Source organism: Theobroma umbraticum, unplaced genomic scaffold, assembly GCF_002168275.2.
Source record: "Theobroma umbraticum cultivar Fairchild unplaced genomic scaffold, ASM216827v3 scaffold_147.0, whole genome shotgun sequence".
Taxonomy (NCBI): domain Eukaryota; kingdom Viridiplantae; phylum Streptophyta; class Magnoliopsida; order Malvales; family Malvaceae; genus Theobroma; species Theobroma umbraticum.
In genome coordinates this window covers 2,626,437-2,636,342 of record NW_018397259.1, presented here as the reverse complement: position 1 = coordinate 2,636,342, position 9,906 = coordinate 2,626,437, and positions in this window count along the sequence as shown.

The following is a 9,906-nucleotide window of genomic DNA, read 5'->3' as shown; positions in this document are numbered from 1 at the left end:
AAAAATATTTTCTATCATGACCTATCCTCAAAAATTTTTTCATTCTCAATAATTTTCTAATATAACACCATAAAAATACCAACATTCATTAATTATACAAGACATCTAAAACATTTTTTCAATATTAAAAATATTATATATAAAATAACATTTAACCATATTTATTTAGTTCTCATCATATGTTATATTAATTAGTTTATTATTGAAAATTTAAAAAAAAGAGAGAGATTTTCTTTTTGATTTTAATAATTTTTTTTAATTGACCTGAGTTATTTTGTATTATATTAAAGATTGTAATATCTCAGTAAAAATGACTATAGTGATATGATTTCTCTGAAATAATGAAATAAAAACAATTAATGATACTTTGTTGGGAAGAAGATTAATAAAAAAAAAGATGAAAAAAATAAAAATAATAATGATTTATTACTTTGTGGTTTCACTGCCACAAGAAAGGGGAAGGTAATATTTTTCAAGTAAGATTGATCTTAAGATTTATGAGACCGATTCTAAAGAGAAGAGAAAACAAATGAAATATGTTTTACATTTCCCAACATAATTTTTTCCTTTAATTAACCAATAAGTTTTCCCCCTTACAAATAAAGAAAAAGGCTGAAAATTTTTTTCGAAAAAGCTTTTCCATCTTGACAAATGGAACCTTATAATTAAGTCAAATATTTAAATACTTTTAAAGAAAAAGTAGAGCCAAATTTGATAAGCCTTATAATTAACTTGCAGAGAATTCTGAGTATTGTGGCGGTTTGAGAGGTGAACACGTAAAGCCAAAGCCACCTACTCTGGAAGGGCATGAAAATGGGGGCAGTGGATTTCATGAAACCTTGTGGTCAACCCGAAAGAGAGAGGACAAGCCATTTGATTTAATTTCAATGTGTTTGAAACAGAAAGAGGACCTCCATTGCAGATCGGACCAAGCTTTACAACAATGGCATACATTGGGTTCAAGTTCAAGGCCCCCTCACTCCCATCCTTAAATTTGGTTTTATAATAATTCTTCTTGTATTTATTTACCACTTGAATTTCAATTTTTAGTAGTAATGGTATTTTATTTATTTTATATATTTATAATAAAATTTAGAAACTCCACCATCAAATTTAAATACACACTACCTATACGGAGATGTGAGTAAAATTGGATTTGCTTTTAGAGCTTTTAAACTTATAAATCGAATTACACTACGATATTTTGACATAATTTTGTTATTAAAGTATTTAAGAAAATCTAAGAAGCTATTGGAAGCACATTGACAGGAGAAATAAGAGAATATATGATCCTGGTGATGTTTTATGTAGACATGGACTTGTATTATCTTATTTTAATGGATATATTAAATCGGCTTATCCTATATTTTTTATACCACCTTGTTTTCTTTTCTCTTAAACTTATTTTTACTATAATCAAATTAAATTTCACTACTATACATATATATGTAACGTATTTATCTATGAATGTATATATTTAATTATTTATTCATGTATCGTGGTGCAATTTATATATATGTATTAAATAAAAGAAAATCCCACTAACATTTTGATCCCTTGGTCTATAATAGCAAAAGCATGCATCTAATCATTAAGATAATGAGAGATATAAGAAAGCAATTTATCTTAAAGAAGCCTTAAATTGAAACTTTTCTTTATTATACAAAATCTTCAAAATTCAACAACCAACTTACCTGATTCACTTGGAATTTGACAAATGACAAATCCAAACATTTATGAAATGCATCATTTACACAGCCGAATTGCAAGCCATGACACAAATAAATACAGCAATATTTACTCTATTTAGATAAAAGGCTTTTTGCGGCCAACCAAAAACATTTATGGTCATGCATGCCGAATTTAATTCTGAAGTCTGCTTCTCATATATATCTTCTCACCTCCATTAAACTTTGAAAACCGCATGGACCGATTTCTGATTAAAAAACAATAATAATTCAACAAGAAATAGCAAAATGTTTAGCTGTATCATCCAATCAACCCATCAAGATTTTACTATATTTAGAAACTTGAAAACTTCCTCAAGGGCCCAGCCTGGAGCGTTACTGATAAGTGTCGATTTGTCATTTAAGGGCCATTATGGGCTCCTACCAAATTCCAATGTTCAATGACCCATACCTTTATTGAAAGAAAAGCAAAACAAGCCGTTGCCAAAAATAGCAAAATCTTTATCCCCACCGTAACCAAAGAGAAATCGATGCCGCTTGGAGTTTCCAGGCCTAACCCTATTGCCTTTTTTAGCTGAAAAAAAGACCTAGATTCCGTACAAGACAATGGATGCATTTGGATGTGTATATATTGGATACGATTGCCACTTCCTTGCAAGCAAAGGTAAGGTGTAAGAGACAACAAGTCGTTCAGCACAACAAAATTTTCCTTTGATGGTCAACAGACAGGTGCCTGCCTAACATAGGGACTTGGAAATGTGGCTTTTCTATGTTTTTAGTTCTTCTCATGACATGGACTTCCAAGGGCAATGTTTAGTGTCCTCATGACTTGTCCACGTGTGAAAATATCACCTCAACTATTTAGCTTTTGCAATGCTTAAAATCTACTTATAATTAGACTCGGAAGTATAGAGTGCAATGTGCAATTGTTCTATTTCAATTCTTTCTCGAGCTTAACAAGGTCAAATCAATTAGTTCTTGTAACTTTTATCATGTGTCCCCTAGTGTGATGATGATGCCAAGACACAAAGAGCAAAGCTTTTGTTAAGGGTTTTGGTAGTATAAATTAAAGACCTCTTGTATACGACTTTAACAAATTTAAGAATGATTTCAGCTAAAACTAGGTACTATAGAAGATCATCCCTAGAATTTTTATTTTTTTTATATACCAAGTAAATTGTTTTGGCGGTGGGAACATCGAATTCATTAATCCACAAATCTTCAAAGGTGGGATAGGATACTAGATCTGCTCTTATTTGATACCCCATAGTTATACAATGCAGACTTCCCCACATTAACTAGGTGTGGTTGAAAACCCCGATGTAATATAGAATTAGAAAAACATAAGATGAATCTGTGGAAGTAGGTATACATACATGTATATATGAACATTAATGGCCTTCAATCATTAGGATCATTGCCCCTACAAAGAACATTCCCCTCTTAAGGCAAGCAAGATTAGGCACCCATGCCTCTTTTGATTCTGATTTTGTTAAACAGACCTGAATTATTTAGAAGAGTCAACTATAAACATTGTCATAAACAAGTGAGATTAGGATTATAAAAGTAAAAGAAGACTAAGAAAGTGGATGCCCTCTTAATTTGAAGCTCCTCCCTTCAATATTTCCTTTGATTTTTTTTTTATTGGGGGATATAGCTAGACTATTCATCATATGGGGTCCATTAATTTTTAACAATTTTTAATTATTTTTTTCTTATTTAGAATCCATATAATTCATGATTAAATCCTGTAAATATGAATGTTGATGATGAATATATTGAAAAATCATCGACAAAAAAGCAACAAAAGGATTGACAAGTATGCAACATATGAATTCTAGATTAGATAACTTATGCTGCAAACTTTCACATGGTTTTTGTTTAGTTTGACTTGTGTGAAGGAGTGCTTAAGCAACTTGTACAGCATCTCCATTATATTTGTTGTTCCTCTTGATTAGAACAATTTGTAAGCATGCAATGTCTGATAACATATAATTAATTAACATAGTGTGTTTACTTAGACTATCGATTAGATTTACATTTTAAATAATTGGAGCTAATAAGCTTCCCCTTGGTTGACCAAAACAACAATTTCAAAAAGTAAACCAAAGAATAATGAACGATTTGGGGTCCCATCAATGGGATAACTAATGAGTATAAACTATATGTCACTTTGGTCATGAAAGAAAGTTAGATACATTGGATTTGAACATTTCGGTACGCGATCATTGTCATTATAAAGGACATTATACACACAAATATAAATTGTGGGGAATTTAATTAGAAAAATTTAATAGTTCAAAATGTAAAAGCTTATATACAAAAAAATTAATTGAATTCGAATAAACTTATTATCACAATATTTATCTTTCTATTGCAATTAATTAAGTACTTGGTAAAGTTTTATTTTTACTTATTTAACCCTTTATATAGATAAAGAGTAATCACATGACTCACATGACATTAACATTGAATGTTGTACCAATGTGGAATATAAATGATCAATGCCAATTGAGACAACCAAAAAATGTCATCGTGACAAACCCATCTTAAGCAAGAAAATTCACTTCATTTTGTGGACACATGTCATTAAGTCATTTGTTAGATTTTTTTTAAAAAAATAATCTTGCAAAAATAATTAATTTGAATTTGAGTCCAAAAATCCTCAAATTAAACTCCACAGAAGAGTTTAACAAGGTAAAAAATAGATACAGGAAGGACTTAATTAATTGTAATAGAAGAACAAAAACTTAAAAAATAAATTTAATTAAATTTAATTAAATTTAAGGTTTTTTTTCATCCTACCCGCCGCGAATAAATAGTATTTAATTTCAGTTTCTTTTTTTTTTCCGTTGGAAGGAAGAAGCATGCAAAGTGGGACTTTTCATGCTTCAATTGCCTTCCTAGCAACTTCAGTTTCATTTCCTTTGCAAAGAACAATACATGGCGTCAGAGTATCAATATTTGCAATGCCCCAAAATTAAATAAGGCTTGTTTCGTTAATTCATATATAAATATTACATACTTTATTATTAAAGGATGAGTCTCCCCCAGGTTGGTTAACCTAATTTTGAACCAACCTAGAGAATTATCAAGGGCAAATAGGAAAACACCAAGCCAGAGACTGCAAAAGAAGCTTGCAAAGGCCCCCTACGAGAGGGTTAAAGGGCGGCATAAACTATTAGTAGTATTATTAGATTAATATCAAAGCAAAACTTTTATGTCCTTTTTTTAATCAAATTCAAATCCACATAACAGTCTAAAGGGTACCGTGTAATCTACTATAACCATTTAACATACTAATTTGAATCTTTCCCCATATTCATACAAAATTATTGGAATGTTTCACGATAATATTGGGCAATTTCAATATCTATTAGGACAGAGAATTTACATAATTGAGAGTCAATGACATATGCACACGTGTTATGTCAAACTAATTATTATTTTATTTTGTTACAAGATTTTTACATTTACTCACGATGTGCTTTTATTCATCCACAGAAAAATGGGAAAAAAAAATTTTGCACACCTTGTAAATGAAATTATTATTTTATTAATTAGGGAAATATTTACTATTAAATTAAATATTCATATCAACGCATTTTTTTTAATATAATGATAATTGTCATTTTCATGTTGGAAATGTGGGTTCCCCGGTGAAAGGAGTTGGTGGAAACTCTAGCTAAGGACCTAAATCATTTACTAGTAATTATAAAATGAGTTTACTTTTTGTATCTTGTTATCATATACCTAATCCAAATAGTTTTGTTTTTTTAGTATATTCTATAATTAGATGAATGAAATACTGTTTAAAATAAAACAACTAGTTTGCTTTTTTACTACAAAATAAATTTGAGTATGTTTTCTTTTCTATGATTTACAGTTAAAAAAAACTCAATTGATAATGATTGTCCAAATAAGAAACAATCTTACCAACAAACTGATGTTTATATATATATTTTTTGAAAATAACTGATGTTTATATTTAATGCATAATATAGGTACTATATGATAAAAGTTGTACATATGTAAATAAGTAAAGGACAAATTCCACTTACATCTTTTATGATTTTAACTTTTATTATATAACACTTGTATTTTTTTTTCTTAAATAACACATTGTGAATATCTTTTCCCCCTCAATTAACATCCTGTGAATAGCTTCTGCTCTTACAAGGAGTTAAGCTGTTAATTGCGCTTAGTAAAATTATAAAATACTCTTAAGTTTGAACAAGCATGCTAACTTTGAATTGAAGATATTTTAGTAATTTTATGGAATAAAATTACTAGTCTAACCCTTGTGAAAACCAAGAGTTATTCATAACGTGATAATTGAAAAAAAAAATTTATTCAATGTACTAATTGAAAAAAAGAAACCACGCAATTGTTGTATACATACGCAACTTTATCAAATTAATACTTGGACTGTTGTTAATGAAAAATAACTTATCCTTGTTCTTGTTGTTTTCATTATATATGAGACAATGGTATTATGTACTTTCTCTCTTCAATTTGTCTTTTTCTGCTTTAAAGAAAAAGCCTGGCTGTATTTAATGAAAAAAGTAATGAAGGCTAAAAGATTAGTATAATAATTAAGCATTAATAATTAAACGATGCATAATTAGTTTCATTATAAAAAAACAGGGTATTATCAATGAAAATTTTCATTATAATATTTATGATTTTGTTGGTAAGAGGAATTATCGATTGAAAATTTCATTGGTTGTTAGTTGAAAATGTTGGCGTTGGTAAAGGCAAATTTGTTGGCAACGGAATATTCTACCGGTAACTTATCGACTGAAAATTCTGTCGACAAAGACTAAGATCCATCGACTGAAATGTCATCATTAAGGAGAAAAATCGGTTGGTAACAATATCGACAAATTTAGACCTATCAAAAATTTCATTGGTAACCACTGAAGAAATTATTTAGTCAGCAATTCCATTGGAAAACACTGACAAAATTGTCGACGGATTGTGCTTGGAAGCTTACAAGCATTTTTCGTTAGCAATGGCAATCATTTCATTGGTATTCTATTAGTATTTTATATGAATTCTGTCGATAAAGGATGACTTCTATCGATGATTCTGTCGCTAAATGATGAAATCTGTTGATAATACATACATAATTTTTTTTTTTTAGGATCAAATTTTGTCCTGTTCATAGTAAAATCTTAACTGTTTCACCCAAGTACACACAGCTCTCTGTTGCTCTTTAGTCAAAGTGTACGAGATTTTTGGTTTAAAAAGTTTACCATTATTTTCAATTAAGTGCAATTTCGAATGCCTACAACACACTTCTAAATCACGACCAGCCTTAATATTTTTTTTTGGTCTTCCTCAGAACATCCATTATCGTGTTGAATTTATTTTCAAATACGTTGCGCTCAATTTGTATCACATCCAAATTGTGATGAATAAGATTCATCTATCAATAAGGTAACTCCAAAAATATGCTTTTCTTAGTCCAATTATGGGTTTGACAGATATCAAATAACTTTTAGTCACCCACTTTTATCCTACATGTGATATTTGGAATTGACTCTAATTGTTCCAAGATCTCCACACCAAATAATCGAAGTATTAGAGGTCCTGTTCGACATATTTTTTAAATCTATCTTTTTAGTGACAAAAAGCACGATCCATAGACAAGAATTGTCAATGAAAATAAAAAAAAACAAGCCTTCCTCTTGTACTCCATAAAAAAACTCTTTTCATGTTCCATGCAATAGGGGTATGATAAATGTCCATAAGCATTCCACCTAAACAACATATTATATGCAGGGAAGTCATTAATAGTCCATAGGAGTGCTGCTTGTAGAATAAAATTTTGGTGAATAAAAGCATTGTACATGATCATCTTTTCATTCTACAGAACTTTAAAGTTATCAATCAAAGGTCAGAATAACATGTTACTGTTCTGTCCAAGACTTATCCTCCCTGGAATGACCATACTAAGAAATATGTATAGTTACTTTATGCACATCCATTGAGGTAAGTTATAAATAATGACCATTATAGGCCAAATAAAATACAATTTCGCTATCGATTTGGATGGACTAAACCCATCTGAACATAAATTGAGTTTGACATTGTGAGTCTCAAATGCAAAAGACTGATGGGTGTGATTAAAATGTTGTCATGCCTCACCATCAACAGGATGCCTTAGCACTCCATCATTAGATTGGTGTGTAGCATGCCATGTCATGTGTTCTGTAGGTTTTCCTGATATATATAGCCTTTGCAATCTCAGTGTTAATGGAAAGTATCGCAAAATTTTGAAAGGTATTTTTTCTCCTTTCCTCTTTTTGATTTATTTAGTTTATACCGAGAATGACCACAAGATGGACTATAAGACAACTTGAAATATTCAGTACAAAACAACACACAATTACTCTTACATGCATGAATATTTTGATAGTCGAGCCCAAGTTCCTTCAATTATGTGTTTATTCTATAGAAGTTTACTAGTAATGCTTCATTGGATGGCAACATCTCTTTCACTAGCTGCATCAAATGATTAAAGCATGCCTCACTCATGTTAAATTTTGATTTCACATTCAATTATTGGGACATAGCTAGGGGCGTGTAAATGCAAACCAAACCGAACCGAAGTGAGTTCGATTTTTTCGGTTCAGTTAGTTCAATTCTTCGAGTAGTTCAATTAAGGTATTTTGGATATTAGATTTAATTCGATTTGGTTTTGGTCAGGAATTTTCCTAATTGAGCTAATCAAACTTGAATAAAGATATAATGGGTTTTTCGCGTGGGAAATAAATTATAAACTATTTGCTATTGTTTTTATCTATATTTTTTAATTATTTGTTTTTTGTATGAGTATCCATGTTACTTATTTTAAGTGTTTATCATCATTTTTAATATTTTTGCAGTTTTGATATATAAAAAAATGCAATATGAATAAATGTATACAAAAAAAAAGAAATTTCTCAAGTTCGATTTTTGGAAATTAAACCAAACTAACATAATTAATTTAGTTTTGGTTAGTTACATTATTTGTGAAATTCAGTTTGGTTTTGGTTATTTTAAACATGAGTTTGGTTGGTTCAGTTATTAGATATTCAAAACCAAACTAATTGAATTAATCGTTTGCTCTACCCTAGACATAGTTGACAGTTTTGTGTGCTCCTTGCATCCGACCCACAAAGCTAGATCGACATCATTTAACAACGAAAAGAAAGAGGCAGTGTTTGGATTTGGATCTTCAGGAGAGCCCGATTCATCTCAAGTCTTACCATTGAACTGAAACTCCAATCATAAAGCATCCATAACCATTTCAGTATATGAATTTTCTACTTTGAGTTCATTAAAACTTCGTTTTGCTCACCAACAAAATGTCCTAATGATTGTTCAACATGGAACGATTCTCCATATGCATATCATATTTTGTACGCACTAATAAACCTTTTACGAAACAAGTGTTCGTGAACCTTATCAGCAACCAAGAATTTGTTATTCATACACTAAGAGTAAGAACATCTGATCTTATTCTCAGTCACGTATCTTTGTTTACTGAATGCAAATGAATTAGTTCGAGAATACATCCAAATCCTATTTCATTCCATTCCAAGAAAAATATTATAACGGACATATGATGTCGTTCGTTATTAGATGTTAACATAAACATCAATCTAAAACAAAACTTTTTTTATTTAATTAGTTAAATACAAGAATTATTTAATTACTTAACTTCTAAAACTTTTTTTATTTGATTAGTTAAATTATTTAATTAATTTAATAAAACTTTAATTAACATAAATACTTTTAAATTTTACTAAATTTACTAATACATTTTGAATTGATTAATTATTATTGTTTGATTTGTAAAATCACTAATTTAATTAATTGATTAATTATTAATACATGATTCTTCAAAATTAGTTAAATTTTTCCATTAATTCCCTAAACTCTTACTTAATTGAAATAAAAAATAATATTATATAATATTACTAATTTAATTAATTCATTAATTACTTAAAACACCCTAACACTTAAAGAACTAAATTACTTAATTACCTTGCTAAACACTTTAATTTATTTTAATATTTTTAAAATTAAATAATATTACTAATTTAATTTATTTCTTAACTACTAAAACTTTTTCCTTTGATTAGTTATATTATTTAATTAATTTAATAAAAATTTAATTAATGTAAATACTTTTAAATTTTACTAAATTTACTAATACATTTTGAAT